General features: G+C 35.9%; 1 protein-coding gene across 1 annotated transcript in view; it reads left to right on the forward strand.

Annotated features, from left to right (window-relative positions):
- Positions 1–395, forward strand: part of HEATR5B (HEAT repeat containing 5B) — a 94,833-nt gene that overhangs the window by 33,431 nt on the left and 61,007 nt on the right. The gene's annotated exons all lie outside the window — the stretch shown is intronic.

Consider the following 395-nt stretch of genomic DNA (forward strand, 5'->3'; position numbering starts at 1 on the left):
GTAATGGGATCAGGAAGAATGTTAATAAGGACGTCTCTCAATTATGTGTCTCCTTTAAGAGATGCTTTGAAGTTGTTTTCTTCCTTCCCTTATTCCTCATTATTCTTTCTGTCAGTTATTTACTTCTTGGAATGAGCTTTCTTGTTCTAGTGTATCTAAATTAGCACTGAGATGGGATAAAGTGAAAAATGAGGTTTTGAGGATATTTTTGCATATTAAAGAGTAATTGGGGGATTCAAATAAGAATGATTAAGATGATAAGATGCAGTTTTCAGTGACCGTGCAGTTGTTGTTCACATACCTAAGTAGAGAAGTTAACAAGCCAAAGGTGGGCTGGTCCAAGTGCAGTGGTGTTTACAACTAATTGATCACAAGCAGTTAAGATTCCTTTGTTC

Source organism: Otolemur garnettii, unplaced genomic scaffold, assembly GCF_000181295.1.
Source record: "Otolemur garnettii isolate 467f Iridium unplaced genomic scaffold, OtoGar3 scaffold00095, whole genome shotgun sequence".
Lineage (NCBI taxonomy): Eukaryota > Metazoa > Chordata > Mammalia > Primates > Galagidae > Otolemur > Otolemur garnettii.